The following is an 11,096-nucleotide window of genomic DNA, read 5'->3' on the forward strand; positions in this document are numbered from 1 at the left end:
TCTGGAAGTTTGAAACACAAAAGGCTACCGAATGCACGTTCAGGCTTGTCAGTTATCAGGTGTTTTGAGCCCCTGCCGGTTAAGTTTGTTCCTCTGCGTGTGTGTGTCAGCTAGTGAAGATTTTTAGATTTCACATATACTGTAAACTACCTTGTAAGCGTCCAGTATCGAGCAAACGCCTTTTTTATATGGCTTGAATTTCAGTCAATACCCAGAGAATAACTTCGGGATCCACGAGCCTGTGGCGAGTATCGCTACCTTCCTTATAGCTGCCTCATTCTACAGCCACGTCGCAGAAGAAATAAATGGCATAACTGATTCCGTACATTCAGTTTTGTTAATCTACCTTCACACTACTCCTCAAGCTGGTTGTGAATATATTGTATTGTGAAGAAAGCACACAACATTATAGTTTTAATTGAATCAAAGACTATTTTGTTTTTAGGTTAAAAAAAGTCTTTGACAAATAGTATACAACAATGTCTATCATATGGCTTTATAAACAAAGATCTCATTATTTTTAATCCGAACAAATTTCAAATTATTTCGAATAACTTTTATTCATGTCCTATGAACAATATGTCACCATGAGTTTTTCATAACGCGTTCAATGACCTATGTATCGGTTTCTGTGCATTCTTAACAGGACAGGAATATCACAGACGGTATCCACGTCCCGACCCCATGACACCCTGTATAGCGCGGTCATGCTCCAAGTGCACGTAGCGGATTATACCTAAACAGATATGCAACTGTGTTTCATCAAAAGACATTCTTTCATCTTTACCTTTCTATCGGTGCGGGTGGGTAAGTCTCGCTCTCTCTCTTTCTCTCTCTCTCTCTCTTGCTCTCTCTCTCTTTCTCTCTCTCTCACTCTCTCTCTCTCTCTCTCTCTCTTTCTCTCTCTCTCTCTCTTATTGCCCCACTTACGATGGCATCAGGCAGAGATATATTGGCAGAATACAGTTTTTTTCAGACGAAGACTGTTTGCGATATTTGCTCACTTGTACGGTGGAGGATCAGCTTGTATCCTTTGCAAAGTACCTGTTCTTGGCCTCACGAATGCGACAAAAAGACTTGCAGAAAACGAGTGTGTGTGTGTGTGTGTGTGTGTGTGTGTGTGTGTGCGTGTGTGTGTGTGTGCGTGCGTGCGTGCGTGTATGTATGTTTATGTATTTACGTGCGTGCGTGCGTGCGTGCACGCGCGCGTGTGTGTGTGCTTTTGCTATCAAGCATATACCTACTGTAATAGTTTCATGCATTTGTTGTATGCATTTGATGACTGCTTCAGATGTGTACATTTGCATATAATTTGCTGTGTGTGTGCCCTCACACGTGTGTATCTGTATGTGTGTGTGTGTGTGTGTGTGTGTGTGTGTGTGTGTGTGTGTGTGTGTGTGTGTGTCCGTGTCCGTGTCTGTACGTGTATATCTGTGTATGTGTCTTGGTGTCGTTTGACAATGTTTGCTTAAGTTATATCATCTTTCCAAGCTATGTTTTCATGATTATGTCTCAACATTTGGCAGGCTCTTTCTTTATTTTGCCTCACTTATTTGCATGTGTAGGCTATGTTTAAAGCCCAATGTATCTCACTCTTATTAATTTCGTTTTATGCACCAATTTCATTTGTCTGAAAATTGTCAAAATCAACTCATTGATTAGAACAATAAAACATCCATCCATCCATCTCTCTCTCTTTCTGTCTCTCTCTCTCTCTCTCAGTATGATTTAAAACAGTTTTGCGTGATGTAAATGACTTAAATCGAATCCGCGACCTAGGATGGACAAGGAGCAACTGCATGTGCAGACCCAAAGACGGTACCCATGTCCCACCCCCATGTCACCACGTTTAAAGACCTCGGTCAACTGCCACAAAAGCAGCTGGCTGATTGCACCTGAACACGCATGTTTCATCTAAAGGCATTAATTTTCTCTTATCTTCCCCTCTCTGTCGGTGACTACTCTCTCTTTCCCTCTCTCTCTCTCTCTCTCTCTCTCTCTCTCTCTCTCTCTCTCTCTCTCTCTCTCTCTCTCTCTCTCTCTCTCTCTCTCTCTCTCTCTCTCTCTCTCTCTAAGTATGGTTTGAAACAGTTTTGTGTGACTTAAGGTCGCTGAATGGAATCCGGCCCGGGACGGATACAGGTCAACTGTTTGAGCTGACCCATAGACGGTATCCATGTCCCACCCCCGTGTCACTACGTGCCTGCGTATTGAACCGTTATGGTCAACACTTGTTTCTTTCGTTTTTCTTTAACTAAACATTGTCTCGTGTGTCTTTTTACATTTAGTCAAGTTTTGACTAAATGTTTTAACATAGTGGGGGAATCGAGACGATGGTCGTGGTGTATGTGTGTGTGGTCTGTGTGTGTGTGGGTGTCTGTGTGTGTGTGTGTAGAGCGATTCAGAGTAAACTACTGGACCGATCTTTATGAAATTTTACATGAGAGTTCCTGGGTATGATATCCCCGGACTTTTTTTCATTGTTTCGATAAATGTCTTTGATGACGTCATATCCGGCTTTTTGTAAAAGTTGAGGCGGCACTGTCACACCCTCATTTTTCAATCAAATTGATTGACATTTTTGTAAGGCAACCTTCGACAAAGGCCGGACTTTAGTATTGCATTTCAGCTTGGTGGCTTAAAAATTAATTAATGACTTTGGTCATTAAAAATCTTAACATTGTAATAAAAAATTGTTTTTATATAAAACGATCCAAAACTACTTTCATCTTATTCTTCATCATTTTCTGATTCCAAAAACATATAAATATGTTATATTCGGATTAAAAACAAGCTCTGAAAATTTATGATTTAAAATAAATTACCGAAATCGATTTTAAAACAATTTCATCTTATTCCTTGTCGGTTCCTGATTCCAAAAAACATATAGATATAATATGTTTGGACTAAAAACACGCTCAGAAAGTTAAAACGAAGAGAGGTACAGAAAAGCGTGCAATGCAGCACAGCGAAACCACTACCGCGCTAAACAGGCTCGTCAGTTTCACTCCGTTTTGCACGAGCGGCGGACTACGGTCATTGTGAAAAAATGCAGTGCGTTCAGTTTCCACAGCTTGACTAAATGTAGTACTTTCGCCTTACGCGACTTGTTTCTTCTTTGATCAGACATTATTAAAAGAATTATCTTTGTACACCCAATATTTTATCTGTTTCTACCTACATTTTAAGCTCCCATTGTAATGCTATACGAAGGTACACAAGTGGGAGACGCAAGCGCTCCAACACCTATATTACTGAAACTTAGAAAAGACCGGAGTTATATGCGACCAGAAGTGTGATAGACAGACGAACGGTCGAACGGACAGACCCCTTTTAATAATACGGATGAAACCTTGAACAAGTGTTTAATACGCGAACGCCAGAGTCAATGTTACTTGAAACAGAACCAACTTTGCAGACTTGTCTCCATTCCTCGACAAACAAATAGCTCACGCTGGTGACATGGGCCTACCGCTTTTTGCTCGCTCGCGCCCTCACTCTATTCAGATTTTAGTGGGCGGGACTGCCGTGTTGAGATACTTGTCAATCACATTGACAAGACAGGTGTGCGCACATGGTGTACACGGGAACCTTCAGGAATGTTGTGGGAGCCAATCAGTCCATAGATCCGCAGACATATATTTGAGGATGTGAAACACGAAATACGTTCTTCTTTGCTGAGTGAACGTTTGCGCACCGAGAGCTCTCATTCGCGAGTGTGCCATCTCTGAAGTGAAGAAACTAACTGCAAACTGAAGTAAGTGTTTGTATGTATGTGACTGTATATGTCGGTTTTACAACTTTATCTGGTGGGCAGATACTGATTTAGTTACAAAGGTAATAATTTAATTGTGCAAGTTGTATACATACCAAGTGAGTAAGTGAACAGGTGAACTAGTTTGTGAGTTTGTCACTTTATTAGTTTGCCTTATAAGAGGGCCCCAAAGGGGGGGTATCATCACGATCACGGGAAGGGAAATTTTAGCTTTCACGATCACAGTTACCTTGATTTTTGTCTTCACGATCACGAACACCAGTGGCAAATCACGGTCACGTTAAAAGTTGCAGGTACAGAAAGCACGTGTCAAAGTAAACACAACCACACAGTAATTTATTCGCTCTTCTGGATCTATTGTTTATTCAACACAAAGTGACAACTGTTGCACTTTTTTTTTTAAATTCTCTTTCACACACACATAGAAATACATATCATGATTTGTAATCAGTACCAAGAATGTTGTTTTCATTGTTTTTTCTCTCGCTCTCTCTCTCATACAGACACTCACAGGAATATACACTCCAGGGGCGGAGCAGTTAAGCCAGAGGGGGGGGGGGTTACAACCTGGGGTCCAGAGGCAGACCCCTTGTGGGGTACATGGGCAAGGGCCCGTTGGGGGGTCTGGGGGGCTTAGCCCCCCAGAAGCTGAAGAGATTTAGCTATTTTATGAACAATTTATGGCTTATCCTTGATTTTAAACATGATCAACTGGTGTCAGCAGCCACTCATTATTTCTTTTAAAGTTAGTATTAATTTTTTATTTTTTTTTACAGCCGGGGGGGGGGGGGGGGGTCCGGAACCCCTGTAACCCCCCCCCCCCCTAATCCGCCCCTGCACTCATACGCATTCAACTCCCACACCCTCACTCACACACATGAATATATGCTTGCACAATTTCACATTTCCAGAGCTAAATCTGTTAAACCCATTTTCTCAAAAACTATTGGGTGGATTGAAATTAAAGTACATGTATGTGTGATGGTAGAGTCTATAATAACAAAATCCCCAACGAACATGACTTTGATCGACTTTGACATGAGGATCAAGTGACCCAAACTGGCACGTCTCCCCGCCATAGTTCCTGAATTTAACCCATTGTTGATAAGTTTACAGGCGCTAAAATAAATCCAAGCTTAATGCAAAGGAGCGACAATTAGAATCGGATGAAAAACACATTTCTAGTTTCGGTTTTGGCTACACGCAGACTCGATCAGACTCGAGCCAGTCGAGGTCACACTGAGCGAGTGACAGCCGGACGTGGCAATGTCGACAATGTCAATGATCTCAATCAAACTCAAATATCTTGAAAAAATGTCAAGATCTTCGCCTACATTCAGAACAGTCATAGAGCAACATAGACAGGGCCGGATTAGGGGGGGGGGGGGTGTTACAGGGGTTGCGCAACCCCCCCCCCCCCCCTGGCTTAAGCATGTACCTCCCAAACGCTTTTTTCTTTTTTGTGGGGGAGGGAGGGGGGGGGGTTGCATCTGAAATCATCATGAAATCCGAGGAGAAATCGCACCTCTCACCCCCTTTCGAAAGACATTTTTTTCAACGATTTTTGTGATGAAAAGTATGAGTCCTTACAATCTCAATTCTTCTTCATTGCCTATACAGCTTGCTGTCGAATTTACCTTTTTCGTTCAAGGAGAGGTTTCCTTTCCCTCCAGAAACATCAAAAAACGTGGTAATCTTGAACTTTTGCGTGTTAAATTCATAGCTCATAATTCAGAGGCATTTAAGTCTCCAAATTTGTAGAACCTGCACTTGTAATCATAACAAGTCATTTTAGATCCCTTTGAAGTTACGGAATGAACTCCGATGAACTGTACGAATGCATTTCGTTTACATGGGTCAAAGAAGGAATTATCCGTATGAGCGGGCAAAGGGAGACAACTCTTTCGTGTAAATAATGTCCTATGGTTGACGACGTACGCCATTTTCGGTGCATTTTCGTCGATTGAACAACCAAATTAATTAATTATGCTTAAGTTTGGAGCTCAATCCGTCAATTAATTTCACGACAAATGTTCTTTGGCTTGCTTACATGGACTTGTATCAAAAATAAGTCAAGAATGTCACTGGATACTGACCTATGAATTTAACACGCTAAAGTTCAAGATTACCAAAAACGTTCAGCTTCAAGGGGGCTTCGCCCCCTTCCAACACCCACCAAGGGGGCTTCGCCCCCTGGACCCCCATCTGTAACCCCCCCCCCCTAGTACTTACCTAGTCCGGCCCTGATAGATCAACATATCTTGACATTTCGTCTTCGGAAAGACGGACCCGTAGCCTGACCTTTCCACCAAGGAAGGCATTCTCGCCGCCTGCTTTGGTCTGGCTTGAATCCACAAAATATAACAGAAGTTCGATGACAGTACCGCTGCACGCCATTTTTGATCTTCGAATTTGACTGAATGCACTCAAAACTTTAGCACGAAGCCCTTCCATTGGATGAAGTTTGGCAGACTTTTGCAATTCGCCTTCTGATTGGATCTCTTTTTTTGTGATTGGTTCCGGGCTCTTAAAGGGAAGCAATCGCTGTCAAAATCATATTTCTGAATGTGTTGTTGCTTCCCTTCAATCGGGATTGGCTCCTTGACGAATAGAGGATCATAGAGTGATACAGCTGTGAAAAATGTACGTTGAAAATAAAATGCTTTGCAATAATGCCCATCACGATCACGAAAACAAATGACGATCACGATCACGAGACTTGATTTTTTTGTCATCACGGATCACGGACAAAGTCCCATCACGATCACAGAAATGGAAATTTCGGCAATCACGGTCACAGAAATGTCAAAAAACGCCAATCACGATCACGATTTTAAACCCTTTGGGGCCCTCTTATAACTCTGCCTGGCATTTACATACGGACATTATTCAGATACCTAGATATTCATTCTTTAGGGCCTCACTCTTTCTTCGTCCCTTATTTGATGTTTTTATCGAATAACTCAAAATGCCATTTTAACGACTTTATGCTAACAATTTTAAACGATTCGATCCATCTGCCCAGGTAAAGACAAAGTCTTTACATACCTGGACATATTTGTCATGCTGTTCCATTGTTTACAGCCTAAACAGAAAAGATACCAAAATAAAACTACCACATCTGAACAGAAAATTAGCGGGAATTTAGCGAAAACTCGACCGGGCTTCCCAAAACAGTGACCAGGGTGAAAAGACAAGGAATATATGGTTACAAGATCTACTCTTTCACTTTTTGCCTGATCAGAATCTAGAAGAAGATGATGTCACTTCATACGTCATTAAACCGATGACGCCAAACCTTTGTGTCATGCATATAGACTTGTTTACCAGTTTTGGAAGCAGCGGCGACCCAAAACGCTGGCTCAGAAGAAGACAAAGTTTTGTGGCATTCTTTATTTACCTGTGCTTGTGAAAATTGATCATCAGGAATCGAAGAATGCGGACAAGGTCGTTCACCTGACAGCTCGATTACTTCCAGACATCACCGTCAGTTCTCAGAAATTGGGAGTGTTACCTGTTCCATCGATCGCAAAATAGAGAATACTACATGGCTTGCTGTGTCGTACCAGATTTACACGAGTTGTTTTTTTAAATATTGAACTGCGAGCGAAAGCGAGCTGTTCACTATTTGAAAAAGCAACGAGTGTAAATCTGGTACGACACAGCAAGCCATGTAGTATTCTGTTTATCCTACATACTGTACTTACGTGTATTTTACTGAAAATGTCCTGTAGTCGAGGCAGCTAAATTGAAGACGCTTGTTTTGGAACCTCGATCTCTTCTAAAGCCTCGTGCAATCTATTACGTCAAAGCAAAGAAACGTCACTCTGAAAGTATGGCGTGACGTGTTAGTTCTAAAGATTCATCGAGGGTAATTAGCGAGCGCAATTTTTGTTTCTATAATGACGTTTGTCTCGGTGACTTTGGCATCATAAGCAGTAGAAAAACAGGTCCTTGCCAGACTTGCTTGACATGACCTCATTTACATGATATACACACGTGTGATTTGAACGATTATTATCTCACGGGTGTCTCTCTCACGTATGTAGGATAAATAATATTTCCCCACCTCGAATCTGTGTGTTATAATCGTTTTGCGCTCTTGTGACTTGATATCACTAAAATGTGAAGACTGTAATGGTGCACGATCTAGAAAGCAGAAAATGATATTCTCTAACAATTCAATTCGTCGTTTTCACCACAAATTTAGCACTGTGGAAGGCGAAAACGTGTGCACCTTTGAGTTCTACCTTCCCACTTTCATTCGTGATGAACAGTCTCCACACCCAGCCTCACATAACATTTGTATCCGCATTTTCCCAACCCCATTAAATTGACCATGCCCATACCCCATGTTTTGGCAAGTTTTGGGGACGAAGATTAGAGTTATCTGTTCTTGCCTTGGTCCTTGCTATTAGTTAGGTCCAGATCCTTACTCCCGTCACGGCTGTTCCTAGCTTGTGTTTTAGTGTGAGTTAAAAATAGCCCAGCAGAGGTAATAGCTTGGATAGCAGCAGTTGCAGCCAGCACACTGTTAAGCTCGCTTGCCTGTTATCCCCAACTGCTTCCGCGCTATACTGGGAGATTGGCCTGCTCAGTTCATAGCACCGAGAGAGCTACTAGCTACTGTGTTATCTCTGCTGTGGGGAAAGGATGGGTGCTAAAAATAGCCTGCAGCTAAAGTAGCAGAAATGAAGGCCTGAGTACAGCTGTGCCGTGACCATTCTCTGGCTGCAAAGGTTTGACGATTGATTTGACTTCTACGGACCCTTTAGAACAAAATTAGACCCCCCTACACCTTCGAAAAATGCTGGCATTTTTCACCAGAGGCCAAAATCCAAGATGGCCCCCAGCGCTATCTGGAAAAATCAAGTTTTGAACCAAAGCACCTAGAATTATGTACAAAGACACTTTTTCGGGTGAGTTGACGACGAGGATTCCGATTCTGATATTAGTTTGACGTTACGACATCATTTGGCCCTAATAATTTAAGATGGCCACCATCCAGTAGAGCGAAAACGTAACTTTTGTCCTTCAAGCAAACATCCTCCATAAGGATCTATTGCAGTAAAGCAATTGTTGAATGCATGACAAGAGAACTTAGTACACTTCTAAATAACCTCTGTATAATAACTGTAACATGAACAGTTTTCAGTTGAAACCAATTACAAACTGTCAATAATAATCGTTTTACTCTGAAAATGGCACTTTTTCGGCCCTTTCTTTGGACAAAGATGACAACAACACAGTTGATACACATTTAGAAGTCACCAATTGTGCTTTTATGTCCTTCCTTTCAGTGCTATGAAATCGATGAATCAATATGACATTGGTGAGATAAATTAGTCCGAATCAGAGCATGCTGCCTCGCTAGATTCTGAATCGTCATATTCCAATGCATTCTCCCTCCTCTGTACATCATCATCATCATCATCATCATCTTCCTCATTGCTCTCATCTTCCTCGCTCTCTTCAGCTGGCCCTTGTGCAGGTAGGTGCATAGGTAGGTGTATCGGGAGAGCAGGTTGCGTGTGGCGGACAGGGCGACAGCGACCACCCACCAGCTCCCAGCCGTTTCCAAGTGGCGTGGGGTGGTTCTTGAGGAAGGGATGACGCACTAGAAATGCCAAGTAGTTTGCACGGAGGCAGTGTTGGCGTAGGCTGTCTGCATCTGGAGGCAGACGGATGAATGCTTTGTTTTTCAGTGCTTTCCACTTTGCTGCACGGGCCTCAGCCATGGTGCTACTCTTGTTGTCGCCATAGATTGCATGTCGCGTGAATTGGAAGAGCTCCTCTAGCACCTCCTCCTCAGGGTCAAGGCTATCTCCGCACTTCAAGAGTTGCCGTCGGGCCACAGCGCTCTTTGCAACCCGGTCAAACACTGACGTCTTACCCTTGCCGTAGAAACCTGAGTTGGCATCACAGCCTGTCATACAGTGAAGCTGCACAATACAGTCTGCCATCTCGTCAGTCACCAGGCCACGGCAGAAGACCGTCTCCTGCTTCCTCTTGATGCAGAGGATTCCTGGCAGCTGCTGTGAGATGACTGCAGCCGCGACATAGGCATCCGTATCAGCGGCATCAATGACAACAGGGCCACTGTAACCTGATTCGCGCAGAACTGCATATGTGGAAAAGAGGACAGTGTCAGCCTCAGACTGCTCAAAGTTGTAGTTCTCCAATGGTTGCTGGGTTGACAAGTTGGTGCAGTGGGGGCCAACAGAGTAGACAATCTCTGCATCAACACTCTGTGCAAAGTCTCTCAGGTGGTCACATATAAGCTTTTGTAGCCGCTCCTTGTTGCTGACACTACACAGCAGCGTTTTGAACGCGTGGGCAGAGGGGAAGGGGTCGCTCAATTTCATGTAGGTGTTGGGGACATGTGCTTGACCCTGTACCCGCAGGTCTCGCTCATCATCTTTGGTTGAGTATGTTGCGTTGTACGGGTCGTTCACACATATAATACGTTCAGCATGACCATGACGGGCAATGATGATGGATGACACCTTGTGGGCGTAGTCTGACCACGTGTTTGGGGTACCATCTTGCGTCTGTCGATCCTCTGTTGATGGCGTTGCCATCCTCCAGATCATGCCCATGTCGATGAGAGCGATGTAGGGATCCTGCAGTTCTACAGGTTGCAGAGAGAGCCTATGGATGAGCTTGCTCTTTTGTGTCTTCCTGTATGTGCCGTTTGGGTTGAATAAGGCCACACACTCCTCGACAACACGATGTTCCAACAACTCAGAGAGGTCCACAAGTTGACTGACCTCAACCAGGTCGATTACTGCCTTGAGAGCGCTCCGTTCCATCTCAGCAGCTCTCGCCTTGAGTTCCTCCCCGGGCTTCTCCAAGTCGGGCATCTTGGCAAACGTCAAGCGTTTGCTCAGAGGGACGGGTGCATGGAGGGAGGTATTCTTACTGAACACCCTCTCTCGCAAGAAGCTGGTCAGCTTTTCCTCCCCTGCAGCATGGGCTGACTTGGAATCCGCAACCAGCTCATCAGAGGCAGGCATGGCTGACTGTAGCATGCGGAGGGTGGGTGAGGAAGGGTCAAACGGAAATGAGTCAAACTCATGCATGCATGCGACCAGGTCCTGCACACACTGCTCATCTTCTCGCATCCGTTTTGGGCCGCATGCCGTGTGCTTTCTGTTGGCTTTTTTTTCGGTTGGCCATGACGTTATGAGCTGCATGAATCCTGGCCACATTGTTCACATTTCTCGAGTGCACCAGCAGCTGCTTCTCATTTTGGAGAATGGAGAGCCAGCCAGCTTTCATTTTGCTGCCCTTGTTCATGGTGCATTCGATCCACATGTCC

The sequence above is a fragment of the Littorina saxatilis genome, unplaced genomic scaffold (assembly GCF_037325665.1).
Source record: "Littorina saxatilis isolate snail1 unplaced genomic scaffold, US_GU_Lsax_2.0 scaffold_81, whole genome shotgun sequence".
NCBI classification, from domain to species: Eukaryota; Metazoa; Mollusca; class Gastropoda; order Littorinimorpha; family Littorinidae; genus Littorina; species Littorina saxatilis.